General features: G+C 40.8%; 1 long non-coding RNA gene across 1 annotated transcript; it reads left to right on the forward strand.

Annotated features, from left to right (window-relative positions):
• The first annotated feature begins 20670 nt into the window (after nt 1–20670).
• LOC114142626 (uncharacterized) lies at nt 20671–21472 on the forward strand. The gene is made up of 3 exons (XR_003595082.1): nt 20671–20844; nt 20933–21238; nt 21321–21472. It is a non-coding gene; the product is annotated as an uncharacterized LOC114142626 (long non-coding RNA).
• Nucleotides 21473–21846: the final 374 nt, after the last annotated feature.

Here is a 21846-nt window from a genome sequence, read left to right on the forward strand (position 1 = left end):
GATATTCGCTTTTATTAAACAAAATCCACGGTTCGAGCATACGGCGTGTGCAGTTTTCTCTCTTTCCGTATATAATCACGGGTCATGAACTTTCAACTCCCATCATGCATTGTGTCCTTCTTAAAGGGATTTTATCATGACAGAAATCGATTAAATAAAAGAAAATAAAGTAGTTTGAGCACGTATTTAGCCATAAACAAAATGAATTGTTCTAAATCAAATGAATACTTGCCCAATAAGATAATCATACCTATTAATTCAACATTATCATGCTCTTAACGTATTTTCAGGGCTCTACACCTGAAACTAGTTCAGGACAAGGCAAAGGTCTTGTGCTTGGTCTGGTGGAGCAGGACCAATGTCCTCTCAGATGCAGATTTGTTCATACTAACATTTTCACCTGATTTGGCCTAACTGATGAACTAATCAAATGAGGTCAAAGGTCACTCGGCACATTGAGACAATGACATCTGCAGGATGTGGCATTGAATCTTTATGCTTCTAAAATATTTCTGAACACTCTAGTAACCATTCTTTGTTATAATAAGTTATGCATGTCGTGAATTTTTTCTTATGTGTATAAATAGGCCAGATTGGACACATTTTCAGGGCTCTACAAAAGCCACAACCAAAGTCACTTTAGGTTCAATTCTTATTTCATCCAAAGTGTGTCAAAACCTGTCTTTGAACATGCGTCCTGGTGTATTCATGGATGAACATTTAACCCTACCGGAGCCACGTTTAGACTGAGGGAGGAGGCTGGAGGTCCTGGAGGGAATCCATGCATGCACAGGCAAAACATGCAAACTCCATGCTGCAGGAACTCTGGCTGGAACTCAAGCCCAGGACTTTGTTGCTGCGGGGCAACAGAACTAACAACCATCAAGCAGATTTTTTTGCATTTTGATGTTACGATGCAAGAGTAAAAACATACGTTTTTCCGTGACTTATTTTAACACAGTAAAAGGATTCCATTCAGAAAACGTTTCTTCTACTAACATGTCCTGCTCAAGCCAACCCAGATGTGATGCTTTAGATGTCGCAGTCTTTAACTGTTGGTATTTTACAATTTAAAAGATGTTTTTTTACACTGCAATTGTGGACAAAAAAACCCCATTAAAATACAGGTAAATAGAGTCTTCTTTCAGTTTCTGTTTTTATTTGTAGTCAGAAAGCTCATTGAAAGCTCGACAGCAACATTCCTCTGCCTGTAGTGAGTCGTTACAGTAAATATGATTAGGGTAATTGTTTTGAGGTTTTTTGTTTTTAAAACCGACTCTGTGAAATGACCTCCGCTTGAACCTGCTAATCAGCTTCAGGACTCATTGATTTAGTGTCGGCAGGAGAAGCCGCCAGCAGAGACGCGCGGAAGTGGAGAGAAAGGAGTTGTATTGATTTTGTAGCAGGCAGCTCCTGTCAGCTGCAGTGAGGCGGCACATCCACAGCCTTCAGTCACACGGCGCGGCAGACAGGGGAAGTGCCTACCGAAGCAGATTGAGCTGCAAATCCCCACGATTTCCTTCCCGAACCTCCCGGTTCCCCCATCCCGTCCCACCGAGCAGCACATCGAAACAGAACAGAAGCTCACAGACGTGCGCGAATAGTGATGCGAGAACGTGAATGAGGTGGATCTATAAAACTCTGATAGGTATGTTATCAAATGAAGCCGAGATTTGAAGATTAAAAGAATGTTGGTCCAGCTGATAACGCTGATAAATAAGGGATATGGCATATGGATCTTTCTCTCTCAAGGAAAAAGCATACGTCTGCTGAAATGTAAGCTACGCTCCTCAGAGTCAAAGGTCAGGTCGTCCTCTCAGACGGCTGCTTACAGGTTTAACACCAGACAGGGTCTCAGGGCCTCTGAGGCCTTCAGAGAAGCCTCAGTACTGAGAGTTTATGAAATTTGAGTCTAATTTCTACATATTAATTACTCTGACACCTTTTGAAAAAGAATTTTATAACAGATGTGAATGCTTAAAAATCTTTTTAAAGGGGGATTTTTGTATTTTCCAGACACATGGTGCCACTTCACAGCACAACCAAAAACTGTTACCTTCCGTTTTCATAGACATGCTTTAAAATTAACTTCCTAATTTGACCCTTAGAAATTGACGTCTGTTTCTTTATGAAGCTCTTTCCGACACGCCGACTTCATCACAGTAACATATATATGCGCTCTGCCTCTGCCTTCAACATTGTTCTAAGGAGCAATGCTCTGAGGTAGTTTGTATAAAAAGCTCAGCAGACTAGTGATGGGTTGGTCACAAACGTTCCAGCTTTGAGAGCTGGCTCTTTGAAGCGAACAGCGGGAGCCTACTCCTCACTGTGAGTCGGTTTTCATTATAAAGGAAGGCTACAAACGCAGCAGTGGAGAGAGAGCACACCCTCAGAGAGGTGGACGGCGAGACAACGAGGTAATGGGAGAAAGAGAGAGAGACGACTCTCCACTAGCCTGATCACTGCATTCCGGCGCTGTTCCGCCCAATTCAATCTCAGTAACAGCACAGTCGGGGTTTTCTCCTTTTCACTTGGATTCTCTCTGGTAGAATTTCCTCTGAGCCAATCAGCCAACAGAAGAAGAAGAAGAAGTTGTTATCGATGAAATCAGTTTTCTGCGGCGTTTTAGGATTGTGGTCTGCCTGTAGTTTTAGCGATGGCAGAAGTGAACGAAGCAGTTTAGTTTGTGTTGGTCATTCTTCCTAAAATTGAATCAACATTAACAGCGACCACAGACTGGCGACCTGTCCAGGGTGACCCCCGCCTCTCGCCCAGAACGTTAGCTGGAGATAGACACCAGCACCTCCCGACCCCACTAGGGACAAGGGTGTTAGAAAATGGATGGGTTAACAGCCACCTCTATCTGCGTTTCTCTTTGAAGTGAAGGACGGCTGTTCACAGCACAGGCAAGCCCCCAGGAAGAAATTGTTTCTTGATAGCTGAGAGCCCAGGCCGTTTGTGTGAAGCAAAGTGTAATCCAAGGGATTAGTTTGTTCCAGGCTGGAATGTCCCAGTCTGCCTGAAAAAAGTCAAAAATACTTCTCAGCATCCGCAGCAGTCCCATCTGTTCATCCGAAGACTCATCAATGCACCAGAATTTTAAATTATAATTGATGTGTCACAACTTGAAACTACAGACTTAGAGTCTGGTTCTTCCCTCCATCATTCAGGCTAAAAGTCTACACATTCATCACTTTGATTTTCTTTGACCTTGACTCTCTTTTTTTCTCTCCCATTTCTTCCATAATTTGCATGCTACTCTTTTTTTTCTGCTCTTCTTCCTACAGCATACCTTTTCATCTCCCTGTTGAACACTTTGAAGATGGCAGAGACGCGAGAACGTCCTGCACATACAGTGCAGCTTGTACGTGGTCAGTGAGGGACAGCGCTCACTGGACATTGAGAGGTGTTGCCCCGGATTTCATGCAAACTTACCAAATATGCTGTAATAAACCTTTTCTTTACTTCTAATGATCCCACAAAAGCAAAAGCAGCTTTTTTGGGATCAGCTTTTAGCTTTTAGAAGGCCCACCTTGTATTTCATTACTGGTTATAAAGATTATTACTTATTTAATGCAGCGGTCTCCTCACTGTTAAAGATGTTCTCTGGTTTTGTTACCCATTTACAGTGGCTCCACCATGTTTCTTGTAACAAAAAATGGTGAGTTTGCAGGAAATCTAACAATATTACTGGGTAATTATGTTACAGGACGATATGTTTAAACACTTAAGTATGTCCTTGAAAACAACAAACCAAAAAAACCCAAAACAATTAAAATAAATATATATTTTTTCTTTGCACATCTGTTGAATCCCAATCAGCCAGTGAGTTTTCAGGATCAGGATACTTTGGACCTCCAGTTAATGAAGCCAGCATCTTATGAACACGCCCGCTCGTTTACTACATGCTGGATAACAGAGGTTTTAGGGTGACTGTTTATTTTAACTGCAGTAAAATGTCTTATCACATAGGGGTACTCTGGTTTCCTCTAACAGTCAGGTTAACTGGTTTTGTCTAAATTGTTTGTGCTGCTTGTCTTCTGTGATGGCCTGCCAACCAGTCCATGGTGGACCATACCCAGTGACCACTGGAGAAACACGCTAACTAATAATGACTAAAAGAACTAGAAACGTGTGAAACGAGCTGCTAGACAAATCCTTAGAAAGGAGGAAGAGGAGGGAACTACTGCTGCTTCTCCACTTCGTCATCAATAACTATTCAATTTTAATAGATAATTATGCTATTTTACAGTTCTTATGAGGACTTCGACCAGAGTCAACTGGGTTAACTAAAATGTTTCTTGGTTGATGACATTGTAACGTCTTTTAGCTTCGATACAGAGTATTCTTTATGCTGAAAATAAAAGTACGCTGTATGCAGGTGTTGTGTGTAAATTCAGATCTTTGTTATTATGGGAAGCTAAATGGTGTATCTCTTACCTGGATTTTTTATTAAAATTGTCTTAATTTGAATATTTTTTTATGCTACATATTGAATATGACCTCCACTGCTGTCTAATCAGTCTGTTGATCTGTGGATGTTTTGGAGTTGCTCTTTGGCCTCTCTCCTGTTCAGGCACATGTCCCTTTGAAGCCCCTTGCTCTTTTCTTCAGCCGCCAGCAGACTGACTGACTGACAGCCGTGGTGGAAGGTTTGTTTTTGGATCTGCTTGTGAAAGGCTGTGACAGTCAGAGAGGAGTCCTGCTGATGTGTGAAGCACCCCACCGCCTTGACCTGTAGACCCTTTCGCCACCCCCACCTCACTTATTGATGTCTGCAGATGCGCCTGCCTGCATGACAATGGCCCACACTGGAGGACCCTCGTTCAGTGTTTATCTGTAAATCACACGCAGCGTGTTATTTGAACACCGCATGTGTGTGTTATGGTACTCTGGGTGTATACACTGTTTGAGAAGTTGCTTGCTGCATTATTGATGGCCCTCTGGGAGGGATGAAGGCGTGAACAGTGGCAGCAGAGGGATGGAGAGGCAGGGACTTGGTGGAGACAGATTTCAGAGCGGAAGAATGCAGTTGGAGGTTTAGTTTTCCAACCTGGATGGCTGTAGTATATGCATATGTAACTTGAGGTACAGAAAGTACCTCAAGTTACAGGATTACCTGAGATACCTTTCTTTCAAATTTTCACAGTAAGAGCCATAATCTGTACTCTTTGTGTGTGTAAAATGATAATGGTGAGAGGGTCTCTGATCTCCAAGTCCAGAAGCTGCTAGAAACGCTGCAGGACCTTCAGAGTGCAGCAGGATTCTTTGCAGCTTAAGTAGAGTGGTTGGTTATATATTGTGGAAATTGTGTGAAGGATTGAGTGAAAAGCAGCCACATGGCTAAGGTTGACAGCACTAACCATATTTTTGTCCTTAATGTGAAAATAGGTTGGGATTGTGCACAAGGAGGCTGCAGGTCTTATTGCATAAGCATAATCCTAGGCAGCAGATCAAAAACAGGTATCTGTAGTCGGGTTTAGGTTCACATCCATACTTTGAAAATTCCTTGACTGGGACACTCCTAATGGAGGAGTGTCTAATTTTCTGAAACCAGGAAGAACTTGACTGGCGTGCAAATTTCCACACTGGGCTTCATGTTGCTGAACCGACTTCTTTACACTCCTGTGTTATTGATCGTTTCCTTCTCTTCATGTGGCCCCATTGTTTCACTACGCACACTAACATCATCACCGTTCATATCATAAGTCCTAATTTCTGCTGCGCTTCTCTCCTCCCCCACGGCTTATAACCGTGGGGGGGACCGCAGCTTCAACAAATCGAAATATGCAGACATTTGCAATTACAACGCTACTGATTGAATGGTGCTTCGACTTGTGATGTACTAAGACTAACCATGTGTAATCTTTTGTGCAAAGAAAAAGCAGAGGTGTAAAAATCTATTCTACTGTAAGAAAACGCTGCCATTCTGTATAGAATATTTAACGTCCTATTCTCTTATTCAAATAGTATCCCAGCAAGTCATGACTGGCTTTTTGAAGCCTCTTTCACAAAACACTGTCAGCTGTGAACATGTGGTCAGTCCATCACACCACAACAACTAACACCAATCGTCAAACACAATAATGGAACATTTAATATGTGCTTTGTGGTGAAAATATCTTCAATGGTAAAAAGATCTCCAAGACAAATTCACTCACCTTTGTTTCTAAGTGTGCCTCTGAAAAGTCTCTCTTTACAGGCCACTTCTAGAAAACAACATTAACTGGTATTTAGTCAATTCTGTTCCCAATTACTTTATTAATCTCATTAACTAGAAACACTTGTGCAGTAGCTATGCTAGCAGGGACCACCATGCAAGTGATTTATTCTTAAATTACATATTTTTGTGGTTCATATAAATTAATAGCATGCTAAATTCATTATGGTGATATTACACACACACACACACGCGCACTCAAGGCAGCAATGCTCCTATTGACAGACAACGAATCTGAGTGCTACGTGCTGAACGGGACGCGTTGAAATACAAAAGATGCGTAGATATAGATTTACCGGGAAGCTTTTTTTAATGACCTCTGTGCGTACTCAGGCTGTTCTTATAGTTGATTACAAATGTATTCCCAAGTGGTCTGAAAGTAAACAATTCAAATTGTCTCTAAGATGAGACTCAACTTAGCTCTGTCCGAGAGTCGTTTTGTTCTTTTTTGCAGAAACTGCAGAAAAATAAAGCAAAGACCATTCATGGTGGGGTAAGGTTGCCAGCCTTTTGCACAGAGGAGCTGCTCTGGGGCTACAATATTGATCTTCACTGCATAATGCAGCTTCTTTGATGTAAAAACATCTATAAAAATAATTTAATAAAAAAATACTATAAAAGTTTATTCCACTTTAAAGACCAAATTATCGATTTGTGGAGATCTGACAGTGTGAAAGGAAGGTAGAAATAATGTGTATTGAGGTTTTTGTTTCTGGTTGTTTTATGTTACATATCATACCATGAAATAGTGGCACTTCCCCACACTGACAGCTGGGATGTTGTACTCTACAGTGCAACATTACACAGGATGACACGACCTTTCCTTTTTTTTGTAAGACATGTAGGCTATTAACACATGTACATATATGCATAAGCTGAGACCTGAGCAGCCTCTTGGACGCCTCCGAACACACATCTGATGTTGTATGCTAATCTAACCTTGTGTGTGCCCAGTCCCAAATCCAGAGGAGTCTCCAGAGAGAGAGAAAGAGAGAGCAACAAAGAGCTGCCTTCTTTGCTCAAAGTGCTTTGACCCAGGCCGCTGATTTCCCAGCTTCCTCTCAAGCTCTGGTAATGAGCGCGTGGAGCTCTATGAAAATCCGCAGTTGGTATTGAAAAGAGGCCTCTGAAACTATGATTTTTCAGCGTGAGTCATTGGGGGAAAGTGAATGGCCCTGATTAGACATTGAAATCGGCTTGTATGTGACAGGTGGTGCTTCTAAAATGGCAGAGGGAGGTGACAGCTTGGAGTAAGTCCAGCAAATCCACATGCAGACAGAGGAAGAGAAGACATCAGGTGACGCGCAAATGAGAAGCTCCTCGAAACGACGTGGAACAATTTGATGACTCCGTCGCACCAAAGCTGCCATTTGTGAACAAATCTGAAAGTTCTCATTTATTCTTATAGAACTTTTTTTTTTTTTTTTAAACAGTGAATGACTTGAAATTACTTGCTTACTTGTTTTTATTGTGGCACTATTTACATGTAAAACATGGCTTGCAACTTTGCAGTGGTAAGAAGCCCGCAAATTAGACAACTTAATATTAGGAAATGTATTTGACCAAAACTACACAGTCTCTTTAGCTAGCATGTGTGAGACGTTACACAAGGCGGGGAGGGGAGAGCAATCAAAAATACAAACAATGAGGAATAACAGGACTTAATGAAACTAAAATGACCAAGACGGGATGAACAAAGATTAACTAGAACATGAGTGATAAAACAAAAGAGGAACAGAAACACAGGAATACACAAAACACAACACAAGAGTCCTGACACAGGCTATTGGATTAGCTTTCAGTTTATCAAAAGAAAGAGATGCTAACAGGTATCACTGAATGCAACAATATGCAGGGTCTGAAGGGAAGCTGCTCCGTTTATACCAGTCATGTGAAAACCATTTTCTTTATGGACCACACCGAGATCATCGATGTTGCGGCAGAATGTGTTGATAAAACTACTTGTTAACAAACTGTTAAAATGTATATTCTTTCCTCTGCATTAAATAGTACTTCTTTAAATGTAACAATTTATAAATATATTTTGTCATTGATGTAATTTGGTCCTCAATATGGCCAGAAGGGGGGAAATTGTTTAAAGTTTTGTTTAAGGTGCAACGACTCCAGTTGGGGGATGTTACTAGCCAACAAATTGAAATAATTAGGTTCACAAATGCACATGAACATTAAACTGAGTTCTACAAAATATTCTATTTTATGAACGATTCATTAAAACGTAATCCCAGGCTTCAGGCACACTACTCGATCCCTCAGGAGACACAGGAAGGTGTCAGGTAAAGACAGTTATGTCAGTTATTCCACACACAACAAAAAAAAACATGCAATGCAAAAATCAGGCGAATCAGCAATCAAGACCAAAAAGGAAACAAACACATTAGTAAATTAAATAATACAGCAAAACAAATACAAAAAGTGAGAAAAAGACTCAAATGCAATGCAAATTGTGGAAGAAACAGTTCATGTTCAGTCCTGCACCCCGTTGCAGCAGCAGGGTCAGAGGAGGCATGCGCTGCCCAATCAACCAGCTGCCCAGACAGCAGCGGATGCAGTGGAGAAGCAGCTCCAGCTACGTTTTCACAAACAGACAGCAAGACAAGACAGAAGAGCGTCCATATGCACTGGAGCTTTTACTACAACAGCGCGCAGACCAATCATGTGCCTAAAAAACAAAAAGCCCATCACTTCTGAGCATCGTGATGCAGGGGAGGGCACTCGGCGTCATGAAGGACTCCACCCATCCTGCACACAGACTAGAGGGGAACCACAAACAGAGGTGATCCTGAGAGTTCTCATCATGACCTCGTATCGGTCCACCGTTTCTCATCGAGAACTATTAAACTTCACAGAGCTCTGTGGTCTTCAACTCCTTGAAATGTTTGACTCAAATTTGTAGGCATTAAGGTTTTGCATGAGCCTTCCGCGGCAGCTCCAATTTTTTTTTTTAAAATCATTTGTTGCCAAACTGCCTGTCAGTATCTGGCCTTCTCCAGGTCAAGAACCTTCTACAAAGAAAACACTTCTTCTCATTTCACAAAACTTGCAGTGAGACTCGGGTCGTCCTCTTCTCACTTTCTCTGCTTCCTTCTAGTGGAGTTCATTCACTTTTGTCTCTCTGCTCCACCAGACCTGTTTACCAGTTTCAGGACCTGATCAGAACCCCTGAGTGTAAACTTCCTTGAGATATAATGAGATTTGGTTATATATAAAAACAGGCTTTAATGCCGAAAAATGACCAAATGTTACAAGCCATACATGTCATACAAATGGAACAGATACAAAGTTGCATTCATCGTCCAGCACTGGGCCACACTGAGCTCACCTTATGGATGGAACCAAGTGAGGCAAAGATTGTAGAGCGAGTTTAGCTTTTATTCTTTTGTGCGATCCATACCCTCCCTAAATCGTAGTCTAATCACTTTCAGTCTGTTTATGACTGCCGGCAGTCACACATAAACATGATTATGTAAGCTGCAGCGTGTGCGTGTAAGCAGTTAAAAGAGGCTAAAAGAGATAGAGAAAAAGATAGAACCTACAACACTTCAAACCAGACATTACTACCCTCAGTTTCACTATCATCACTCAGAACCCTGCTCAGAGATACTCGGTTTCCTATGTGGTCTCATGGAGTCTCCTGATGGAGCTCTTCATCTTTAACAGATCATGTAGGAGTCAAGAGGGGTACTGAAACCACATAGTGGAGGACAAAACTTATCTGATCATCAGTGACAGTTGCAACAAACATCAATCAATCAATCAAATTTTATTTGTATAGCACATTCCAGCAGCAAGGCATTTCAAAGTGTTTTACATCATATCAAACACAGAGACACAAAGCAACATAGAATCAACAATCAAAACACGACATTAAGTCAAGTTCCATCAATAAATTTGTAATTGATTACATTTCAAATACAATTCTAAACAGGTGGGTTTTTAGTCTAGATTTAAAAGAAGTCAGTGTTTCAGCTGTTTTACAGTTTTCTGGAAGTTTGTTCCAAATTTGTGGTGCATAGATGCTGAAAGCTGCTTCTCCTCGTTTGGTTCTGGTTCTGGTGATGCAGAGCAGACCAGAACCAGAACCAGAAGACCTGAGAGGTCTGGAAGGTTGATACAACAACAGCAGATCTTTAATGTATTGTGGTGCTAAGCCGTTCAGTGATTTATAAACTAACAACAGTATTTTAAAGTCTATTCTTTGAACTACAGGGAGCCAGTGGAGGGACTTTAAAGCTGGTGTTATGTGCTCTATCTTCCTGGTTTTAGTGAGAACGCAAACATGAAAGTATCCAGCCAATCACACCTGCATGTTTTGTTCCTGTCCATTTCTTTCACTTTTAGAGCCAAATATTTGACACACTGGAACAGTACTAAATGTAAAATTAACTCTGACCCCTCGTTCTTTTAATTTTCTTTTTTCTAGTGTCCCTCCACTTAAGTTGCCTAACTTTCCACCATCAACTGCAAAATGATTTTGTTCTGAATGTAAATCAAATGTTAACGTGTTAAAAAAATATATATAATCTAAGTTAAAACCAACATTTGGTATATTTGTAAAACTCTCTCCATCTATCCACTCAAGACGAAAGCTGCACATTCATAAAAAGTAGAAAATCAAAAGGTAAGTCAGACAGCAGACACTCCTAATCCTTTAGCAGAAACACAAAGCCAAAGAAATGATTTTCCATGGTTTCAGTTTTTACGTTGCCAAACTTTACCTGTGCCATTCTTACACGACTGCAGTACCTTTGAGAGCCGCTGTAAATAAATTTTCCAGGGTAAAGCAGAGGCTTTCGGTAACAAACCCAATCCCAAAAAGTCATCTATCTGTCCAACAGATTGACCGGATTTCTGAAGTAATCCCGGAACATCGAACTCTCTCTACATCCAGACACCTTTGTAGTTGCTGACATCCCTGCCGTGGGATTTACTCACTGAAACGACGCGACAACAAAAACAGTACGGTCCCTGTCAAAATCTTTTTAGTGTGTTTATCATGGTTTTCATTTTTAATCTCTTGTCTGGTGAATTTCTTTAAAGCCCCCTCAGCCAAACATTTTCAATGGTTTCAAATCTATGAGAGGTAGCAAACAAAGGTATCTGTCAGGAAAGAACAGACTCCTGTTTGATTGTCTGCCAAGCTTTGTGCTCCTACGCTCCAGTCATGGTCTTGGTATCTAAAAGGATGCGACAAAATCCTTTCCTGTAACTCCTTTCTTGCCAGTTTGTCTGGCATTCATTCTTTTTTAGCACCCTTGTTCAGACATGAGTGCTTACAGCTGCCTGCGTTTAATCTGTCTTGTAGCCTGGTGCAGTTCTAAGCATCTCTTACAGCAGAGCATGTTCTTACAGGTTTGATAATATTGTACCTTGATATTAAGGTAGAAAAGGGCTTCCTTCTCCTCTTTTTGCCCTGTTTGTTTGTCTAGTGTATTTTGTTACTTTTAAAAATTGTGGAGTACTCACCATTTAGACCAATATTATACTTTTCAGATTATTATGCAGAGCAAGTTCCATTAGTTTCTTCCAGAGAAACAAAGCACTAAAAAATAGATATAGTAGAAGACAGCAGAAACTGGGATGAGTTGAGTCACCCCTTGTTGCTAGGAAGCAGTAAAGGTAAATTTATATTTCAAGCTTAGAAAGTTAGCTATATTGATTAATGATTAGGGGTTAAATGCATAATGTTGGGTCAGATTTTGATATTTATTGAGAGCAGTAATGAATATCCCAACCAGCTTTTCTGTACAAACGTTTTATGCTTTATCCTTTATAGCTTGGCAGTCTTTCTGAGAACAGCACCCTGTCTTTGTAAAAGAAAAGATGTTTCATGATATAAGGTCCTTTGTTTCTTCTTTCCCCCTGGACTTCAACTTCTCACATCCCAGCTGACTTCTTGAATTTTACTAAGCTATCTCAAGATGTGAAACTTCCCAGTGTTTTCTAATTTCTATCTTCTAATTTTTCTCCTCTTCTTCATTCCCCCCTCATCCCCAACTCTTATGTGCATCTTTTCTCTCCTGCTAAGACTTGCTCACTGCTTCTGCCTCATTTTCGGGTTGTTATCCAGGCCTTTGATGGAGGGAGCCTTTGAAAAGCTCCAGAGGACGACTCGACAGACCTCCCCCACTGTGTCGGTGTTAGCAGCGTCTAAATTGGGCTGTGTAGAGGAGGTTGACTCGTTGCTCCTGGAGGGAGAGTGGGAGGCTGGAAGCTGATCAGACAGCCCACTGCTAAGGGTTGGTGGAGCTGCTCCCGCCTGCTACCTGGAAGCTGAAGGGAGACAGTGGTGCATATGGCAGCAAATCCTTTAATCACACTGACTCACACAGCCTCTGTTCCCAGCATTAGAGCAGTTCTGTATTTTGGTAATCAGTCCTTTTCTCCTTCTTTTTAATATTTCCACTTGAGGTCAATTACAACTGATTTCAGTTTATTGAAGCAGCACCAAAAAGGCTTGTAGTTCTAATGCTTAGGAAACAGTGAGAAGTACTGGAAAACCTTCATTATACTTGATAGACGTATAAGTATAGTTTCCAGTGAGTGGTCCGACATGGATCAGTGTAGTTTGGTATGCTACATTATTGTCTGGTGGATTCAGAAGAGCGTTTCCACCACTAGCAGCATTCAAGTGGGGTGAAACGCAAACAGATAACATTGGGTCAAACTAGTGTAGTGGTTCACAATGTGTGGAGCGCGCCCCCTAGTGCTGGAAGCAGTATGGATGAATGAAAAAAAAAAACAGTTACACAAAAGTGTTTCACTGTAAAGATGGTTTTGTTGCAACCTGAAGTGTGAAATAAACTTCAGTGGAGTTTGAAAATATGTGTATAGGTTTATGTCTGGTTGAACGATGTGTATGCCCAGTAGATTTTTTTTTTTCGTTTTTGGGGGGGATTTTATTGTGATCCAGTGAACTAGTGCAACCACAAATTTGACATAGGTGCTTTTTACAAACTGCATTTGTTTCTGAACTTGGTGTGGATCACACACACCACCTTTTACTCAAAGTGGTCTATTTGAAAGATGCTCTTACAGATCCTTTCACCTGCGTGAGAGCTCTCTATGAAGGTTGTCTTTTCGGTGAGTGCTTAAGTACAAAAATTCCCTTGATTTTATTTATTTCAATTGCATTTTTTTGTGTTTTCCTTTTTAAGACTATAGTTGGTGTTAAAGTACTATAAATGTAATGCATTCCAGTAACACAGAGTTATTTTCACATTTCCTGTTAACATTTTTGAACACAAAAACACAGGGGGTGAGCCCCTTCCACTGGGCGTAGTGAGTTTTCTGGGGGGAAACCCTACTCTTTGTCTTCATACAATTTTTAGGCACTTAGAGAGCTTTATGGGATTTTTATGTAACCTCTCTTTGTATTCAGACAGTCTTCTTACGGCTGAGAAACAGCTCATGTATCTCCAAGGTCTGTCTACTATTAGTAGGTTGCAATTAGCTACACACCTAGAACAACAGTCTTGTTCCATTGAGCTCATGTGTGCAGAGGCTGGCCTGTTCACACTATTGGCCCAGTGTCCCGTCTCAGGGTAGCTTTCTGACACACATGCAGAAGCAGAGGCAGGATGCAATGTATATGACAAATGGTTTATCCACAAAAGGATAAGTAATGTGCAGAGAGAAAACTCTGGCTTACGGGTAGTGGTGTCTGGAAAAGAGGACGGCAATTAACAAGAGTGGAGGTTTTCTTGAAGACAAAAGTTGATAGAGAAATGGAACATCCATGAGCTTTCTGCTAAGCGCTAGAGTCTGGGCATTGATGGGGTGAGACCATCCAGGTAGAGAGAGGGATGATGGCTGGGTTTGGTGGAGAGTCTTTGTTATTCTAGAACAGATGGCTAGTGAAATCTTTTTCTGAACAGCGGAGATGTTGAAGAGCAGGCATGCGGATAGGTCAGTGGGAGATCGTGTGAGGGAAGTTCCTGAGGTGAAGGAGGAAGGCGGTCTTGGACTGAAGGCTGGTCTGGGAACCAGTTAGGAGGTTAAAACCTGAGTGTTACAGAGAAGCCAGGTGTTAGCTGGTGAAAGATGAACAAATCTGTACTCGATGAGGAAAGACAAGCTGTGGCTTCAATCTACCCAGAATAGGTTAACTGATGAAGGATCATCCAGCAAGAACCTAAGCAGGTGATTAGATTATTAAAGCCAGGTGTTACAACTGCAGCAGGTTCACCTCAGCCTCCAGCAGAGACCTACTGTTCAGGAGGAGAGTCTCACAAGGACTCACACACACACGTACACCCCCACACACACATGTTTGTGCAGCTATCTTTGCGGGGACTTTCCATTGACTTCCATTCATTTCTACAGCCTAAACTAATCCTACCCATTACATAACCATTACTAACCCTAACCAAAACTCAATTCACACCTTAGTCCTAAATCTGACCCCTGACCCAAAAACAGTGTTTCCCGTTGTTGGTCCCCACAAGGAGCAGTGGGTCCCCACAACGTAGTATATGTCAGGAAATGGTCCCCGCAAGGTATTAGAAACAAACGCACACACACACACCCCAACTCACACCCCGACACACCTCCAGAACACAAAACCCTAAAAAAATATTTGTTCCTACATTCAGCCTAAGAAGATAAAAATATATTGCATTCTAATTAAAGGGCTATAAGATACAGTCCAGCCCTGTACATCTCTATATGTAGTCAAAATCAATTCAGTTTTGGTTTCTGTGACCTGACGGCTGACTCAAACTTCTTTCCTGGAGCTGATAACAAAAGAACTACATGATAGAAATAAATTAACTAGAAAGCTGGTTGGATGGAACATTTTTACAATTGAAACGGACAAAATAGCTTTTGAACTGCACCAACTCATCCCATACTGTGGAAACCACACATTCCTGAACATTGGCATAATTGATACAAAACAAAATACTTGAAAACTACCAAAATATGTCAGGTTATGCCTAGTTCACACAGGATTTTTATGCTGATTTCCAAAACTTATAACGACACCCAATAATGAGGATGGTAATCTTAAGAAATATTCTTGCTTGGAAAACATGCCTGTTTTTAACTCTGTGAAGTAGAGCTGGATAGAGAAGCCAGAAATTATCCAAAGGTAAGACTAACAATACTTCCAAAGTAAAATCACTCTTGTAGAGGTTAAAAAAAAAGGATGGTGGACTAAAATTACTCTTAGTACATTTATTGAAAAATCACCAGGGTAATTGTAACTAGTTACTACCCACCTATTGTCAAAAGCTGCTAACAGTTAGCATTCTCCCAACATTAATAACTTGGGTATACTGTCTGTCCAACTGACAATGCTTCTTCAACGCTAATATCTGCTGAAACGGACCTTCACACCCAGAACTAACATTGATTCCTACACCAAAGTACAGACAAGTCAATGACATTTTGTAGCATATAAAAAAATATTCTGTTTTTCTATTATTTGAGAGCATATGTCACAAGATCTCATAGAACAAACTGAGCGTGTAATTTTGGTCACCATGACCTTACATTTTTATCACTCCTTCAGCAGCCTCTGCCCCACTGCTTTCATCAGTCGGCTCCAGGCAGATCTCTGCGTCTCTGCTGTGCCTACAGTTCAACAGGCTCGACCACCTGCTGCTGGGAATGCTATTGACTTTACCACCATGGCCGCTCATGTGTCTACAAGGGCCCTTCCAGATAATTAATGCAAACATATTGTGTGTGAAGTGTTCCAGTGATGCTATAGCGTCTTATTTCACACACACAGACACACGCCCGCATGCCCACACATCTCTTTAATTCTACATATGAAACCTATATTTGCTTGGCTTGTAAATATCAGTTTGATTGCTGTGTGGGTTTCCAGTCCTAATTAGTGCTTCCCAAATGCATCCCCACTAACGATGCCGTTAAAATCATCCACTCACACACACACACATACCCAGGCAGTAGGTTCACGCAATACACACACAGAAAGCAGAAATACAGAAGATCGTCTCGGATAGTGCTCCACAGCAGGAGGTTCAGGTCTGAGAGAAAGAGGTTCAAATAGAAAACATTTCTCTGTCGTGTCTTAGCTGACAATTATCACCTTCAACGTGACACAAGGTGAAATTAACCTATTTAATCCCACCGGCAACAATTGTTGCCAGACATTTTTTCTAACTTCTGGAAGCTGTAAAATAATTGTTTTGACTTTTAGCACCTAATTGAAGTTTTTAAATCAAATAATAGAGTGTCTACACTAAGCTCTGACCAGACCTCTTTACTTCCTGCCTGTAATGCTGGAGGTACACAAAGAGAAAGTCAGTAAAATACTTTAATAAAATATATATATATATTTTGAACATACTGTATGTTCTTTAAAGTGTCTTCTACTGATGTATAAAGAAAATTGTATCCATTCATCCATATTTTGATCATAAGAAGAGTGAATGTAACCATGGCAACAATTGTTGCAGCTAGCATAATACAGAGACAGCACTGTGCTGTGTGTCCATGGTTTGCTGTTTATTTTATATGCCTTGCTGTTCCCACACAGCTTATAACTGTAAGATGTTTAAGATTTTCTAGACCTGAAGGAACCTCAAGATGTTGTCTTCTACATCCCACAGTTGAAACCCTCCCCCAACAGGTGATCCTTTCCACAAAGTGGAGCCTTTGCACTGAATGATCACTACAAGATGACGCCACGCCTGTGTTGCACCCTTATTCAGAGTTCAGCAGACTTTTCATTTCTAAATGTTTCTTCGACGTACATCTTTGGGATTGTTCATGAATTTACCAAAAATAGTGACTGATGGCTGGCAAAACATGCAGACTCTTGAGTTATGATAATATTTCTGTTATGTGTGTGCACAAAACTGGTTCTTCATTTGAGATATTTTATTTTAAAGGAGATTGAATTGCAGATGCTAAATAGATTTTTGATTTGATTATGAAGATGTAAATTCTAGATTATTTAAGTTTGTTGTGATCCTCTGAAGCATTGACCCGATGTCAACATGTCGTCATGGCCGATCTCAGAGCCCTTAGATGTTTTAGGTCATGTGGACCTACAACAGTTCTTTGCAAAAGTTTAATTTTTTTCCCTGTTTCTTCATATTTGCTTCTAAGCAGATAGATGTTCTCACCTATTTTCAGCTCAGACCTTGAGTCTGACCTCAACAGCACATTGTGCAATCTGTGGTTAACAATGTCAAGTGGAGACTGAATGAGTCTTCACATCTCCAACAGATAATCCCTTTCTGAAAGTCATTTTTTTATGAACCAGCAAAAAAAAAAAAAGTACACATTGTCCTTTATTAAATGTCAAGTTTTCTACTAACAGTCCTTTTTGATTACCTTGCAGGAACTAAAATGAAATATGTTGTTGCTTATACCGTGTTATTTATGTTTTTGTTTGTTTTTTTTTACAAATTGTTCAAAAGAGATCAGAATTCACTGACATTTTGTGACGACTACTGAGAACAAAAAGCATCTGAAAATCAAATTTGATTAGTTCTTTGCTGCTTTTTTCATGTATTTGTAGACATAGTAGTGGTTAATCGGTTTAGGACTCCTTTTATCCCGGAATAATTCCATGGAAAATATTACTTCTAGTTCCTTTTTGCTTGACCTTTTGTTGTCCCACCTCTCTCTCTTTTTGTTTTCCACTTTGTCTTTGTACAGCTTTGCTGCTTATTTAACTCCCCTTTGGGATCAATGGAGTATTTTTGCATTGAATTTGAATTGCTTTGCATATTTGAGTACCATCTTGTTATGAGAGGACTTCAAGACTGAGTGGAAGACTGTCTGCTGGTGGCATCGGACTGAACTCAGCATGTCACAAAAAAATAGTTTGGGGTGAACGTGCATGGCAAAGGATTGTAATTTTTTAAAACTTTAAATAAATAAATTCCAAAAAATTAAATCAAAGCATGTAGAACACGACATCTCTTCTTAACTGTATTAGGCTTAAAATTTCTGGAAGATCTCCAGAAAATCTGGAAAACTGTTAACCAAGATCATTTCCTAATATTACAAGACTGCTGGATGGGAAATCTGACTGGTTCCACACAGATAAACAGGCCCCAGTTTTTTGTTGTCACAGTTAAACCAGGGAGGATTTCTGCAATCTTCGCCAATGGCTTTAAAGCTGCAGTACGTCATTTTTGAAAAATGTCTTTACATATCTAATACTGTCACTATGCCGTGACAGTGTAATATGAGACATGTTAGCAAGGCCACTGATGGCAGATAAAGTTGTCCTGTAATGGTAAGTTGGTTCTCCGCCATTAACGAATTGAGCAGCGTGTACACAAGCCTGATTGGCAGTGCTAAGACCTTCCTCCTGAATCTATTGAGTTGTTTCTGACCTGGAAGAGATGCATTTCTGCAGACTGCAATAGTACTATGATACAAGTGGAGGACCTTAGTTTACTTGATTTTTATTATGCTGTCATGAAACAGTGGCAGTTTTAACAAATATATAAAAATAAAATATCTTGTAGAAGATTTATGCAGCAGCTTTAAGGTCAAAGACAAATTTCAAAAGTGTTTTCCATCATCGTTCGACAGGAGTCTATGACTGTCCACAAGCTTTTCTGTTTATTTCTAATCATGCTCCCTGATCCAAAGATCCCTTGACTTTTGCTTTTATCACACACTTCAACTCCTCTTTAAGCCCGAGACACGTCTGCCTCATGCGAAGACTGAAAATGAGAGACAACTTTCGTCAGGGAGAGTTCAAAAGCAGCCCTCTCCCTGTCAAGTGGAAATCGCCTGGTGGGATCATCCCTGGCTCCTTCCGGGATATCTGTTCGGCGCCCAGAGAGAGAGAGAGAGAAAAGGGCCGGGAGCAGAAATAACACAATGTGTTTACTGTCCACCAGGAGAGGGAAGGACTTAACTTAAAGGCACACTAGAGACGAGCAACATCAGTGAAAGGAAACAACTGGATAGACAGAAAAAACACTGGTAGCTGTCATAGTCTGAATACGCTAAAAGAGCCTCCTATAGCGATTGACAACATCAGTAATTGTTCTGTACCTCATTTTGACAGAGAGATAGAGAAACTGAAGTAAGTCACTTTGACTAATAACTGTAAAAACTCTTAGTAATATTTTATTCCAATTAGAAAAGACTTTCTCTAACGATACAATCCACTGCCCTCTTTCAACTTCTTTCATCAAATTCTTCAAGATAATTATACACTTTAAAATTTTCTGCAGTAAAACATGGATCTTTTCCATCTGACAACTTCTTGGGAACCTCCAACAGAATGTCCAGGAGGTTTTGTTGGAGCTGTTGTTCAAGAGTAATTCGCCCAGCTTTAGACCGTCTTCATCCAAAACTCACAGTCTTGCATTTGTTGATGGGCTAGAAATGGCTCAGTGGCTTGAATATTTCTGAAGCTCTTACTCTCAATTTTTAGATCAGTCCTCAGATTATTTTTTTATGTGGTTTAGTGGTAAATAAATGTGAGATCGTTATAGTGGTGGATAGCCTAAATATTGCGTATAATATTGACTAAAGCTCAGTTGGCTTTAGTCAAAAAATGAACAGTCCTTCCTGGTCTCGTGGTGTTTTAGACCAGGGATCCTCAGATTCAGGCCTCGAGGGCCAACGCACTGCAGGTTTTAGACCCGCCTCTGCTTCAACACACATGAGTCGAATAATCAGGTCATTAGCAGGACTCTGGAGAGCTTGGTTGCACTGATGAGGTAATTCAGATATTTGATTGAAGTGTTTTGAACCAGGGACTCATCTAAAGGTAGCAGGACACCCGACCTTGAGGACTGGACTGAGTCCTGCTTTAGACCTTATGCTGAAATAACAGCACTTCCCCATTACCCTGTCTCTGTATTATCAACCTTTGAGTTTATTTCAAATTAGTATTTAAAACCTCAGAAAATGTCCTTGTAGTAGATCTTTACCAGACAACGCTGCAAAAACTTTTAAAGAATCTGTTCTATGTTTAATTTCCCCAGAATCTCAGAGAGACACAGCTGAAGACAACAATTCAATCTCAAATTGATGCTATAGTTCATATTGTTACTTCCTCATTGTGTGTGGCATTAGGCGATGTTATCTCTAGGATGTTGGCTTCTTGGCGTAATTCAGAAGTGTATACTTTGAAGCAGAACACTTGGATATTTCAGAGAAAATGCTGCTCTTCAAATCTAGAGTAAAGTAGAAACATAGTCTACTGCTGTATAAAAAGATTCTTTGTCAAGATAGAACATTGTATTTTTCACCATTAACACAGGAGAGTAAGAATAATCCTACAGGTTTCTTTTTAATGCAGTTGCCAAACTTACACAAAGTCAAAGCTCTGTTGAGACCATCGATTCTTCCAGCTTTGAGCAGCAATGAGATTCTTCTTAAATAAAATTGATTCCATTAGAAATAAAGCGATGCAGCACTGAATCTAACTGTAGAACCTGATATTGTCGTGTTCCGGGGTTCTTGGTTTCCCTTGTGGAGGTCGGCTTGCTGCTATTCACCATCTAGCCACCAGATGGCGCCAGCTTCACCTCTCTCTCTGGAGTGGGGTGTTGTCATCCGGCGCACCTGTGATCTATCTGCTCGTCAGGCAAGGTGTACAAGAGGAGCTGACTGCCAGCACTTCGACGCCTGAGTGTTAGCCAGTAACGGTACCTCTGAGCCCCCTTGAGCTAGTCTCTGTTTTTCTCCTCGGTGTCTGATCTCTTAGTGAATCTCCTTGTTGTCTCCTGTCTTCAGGTGTCTTTCCTGAGAAGTCCTGGGTTCCCCCATCGTGACGCTGTGGAACCTACCCACTGGTTGCCCGAGTTTCCAGACTCACCTCCTCCGGCTATCGCAGTTCCCTCCTGGATGTCCCGACTGGCAGTCGTGTGGCTCCTCTGTCTCTGTCCTGCCAAAACCTACCTGTCCGTCCCCACCCCAACAACATTCCCTCGCCGCCTTCCGGATCTCAGTGGCCCAGCGCTGTTCCACCTGGATCATACGGAATCAAGAACCCCGAGTACGGCAGTTATCCCTCCAAACCTGCAAACTCCCACTCAACAAGTAAGATTGCTCCAATTCTCTGTCATCACTCCCGTCTCCTACACCCTGTGAACGCACCATCTCCTCGCTGTGTTCTTTATAGTGAGCCGACCACTCCGTGAGCCTTTTCCTTCCCCCTGGAAAGGACCCGCAATCTTCAGTACATTCTATTATTGCTGTTGTAATAAATTCACTTATTATATATATCGCTCTCCTGTGTCGTGTTCTGCATTTGGGCTGGAATTATATACTCATCATGACAGATATATGTTTGGACAGTTTTGAGTCTGTTTAGCTTTCTGAGTTATCAAAAATATTAGTTTCTTCCAAACCTTCCATTTGCATGTTGGACCTTGTCCCAACCAAATTATTTAGAGAAGTGTTCCCTTTGAACATTTATGATTAACCTATCTTTACCTACACATTTATTACAAGTTTTAAAGTACAAGTGGCTGCACTTTAAGAAAACTCTCAATCAACATGATTTAATAAATTAAACACCTACATCTAATCTTCCTTTCCTATCTGCAGCAAGGAAATGAAGAAAGGAAGAAACTAGTTGCTAATCAAATGTGTAAGAATTTAAATGGTACTGATCTGTTTGAAGAGCTCCAGTCAGCTTTCAGAGC

The sequence above is a fragment of the Xiphophorus couchianus genome, chromosome 1 (genome assembly GCF_001444195.1).
Source record: "Xiphophorus couchianus chromosome 1, X_couchianus-1.0, whole genome shotgun sequence".
Classification (NCBI taxonomy): Eukaryota; Metazoa; Chordata; class Actinopteri; order Cyprinodontiformes; family Poeciliidae; genus Xiphophorus; species Xiphophorus couchianus.